An 883-nucleotide genomic window follows, 5' to 3' on the forward strand; every position below is an offset into this window, starting at 1 on the left:
TCTCCCTCTCTCTTCCTCTGTCTCTCTATCACTGACGATAACTACTTTGGCCACGCGGGCACCCGTATGTCACCGTGCTGATCTGTTACACTGGACTCCTGCTGCTGCTGACAGACACTCCTGCTGCTTTCTGTTTGTTATATATATAGATTTATATATATATATATATATATATATATATAGTATATATAAAAATCTGAGATGATGATGATAAACTGTGTTTAGATTAAAATAAAATCACATTTTATTTCCATATAATATTAGATTAATTAATAAGATAAATCCAGCAAATGAAACACCCATTTTTTTTTATTATTATTATTTCAATTAGCTGAAGTGTGTGACCTAAACTCAGACCTATTAAAGAGTGATTTATTCATTATAAAGTTGCACAAGAGTTGAAGATCCAGTTGTTGCTCTTGTTAAAGCTGTTTTTTTCAGTTGAATGCTCCCCCTGGTGGTACGGGGAGCAGATGTAGGCTTAGCAACATACCTGCAAGTGAACGCAAGGGATGAAAAAGGCCTTTTATTTTCAAATACTCTGTTTGCACACGATTAAAAAAAAAGGCTGATGTGAGAACACTTACAGTATCTCAGAGCACCTTTCCAGGTAATCAAGGGGAACACGAGACATTGTTCATTGTTTTCTCATCCAGATGTGCAACAGTTAACCTCTCTCACCTCATGTTTTCTAGACCACCCACAATTAAGGGATTTTCTGTCTTTTCTGAAAGGATGCATAAGAAAACTGATTATTTTTATGAGGCAACCTGTTGAATATTAGGGAAGGAAACATACGGTGCAAAGTCATAAATCATAGAGGACGGAAGCTGCAGTTGGATTCTGGTCAAAATGGAGCAGTTGAAAAAGTCACAAACTATAG

The sequence above is a fragment of the Eutrigla gurnardus genome (genome assembly GCF_963514095.1).
Source record: "Eutrigla gurnardus genome assembly, chromosome: 10".
Taxonomy (NCBI): Eukaryota; Metazoa; Chordata; class Actinopteri; order Perciformes; family Triglidae; genus Eutrigla; species Eutrigla gurnardus.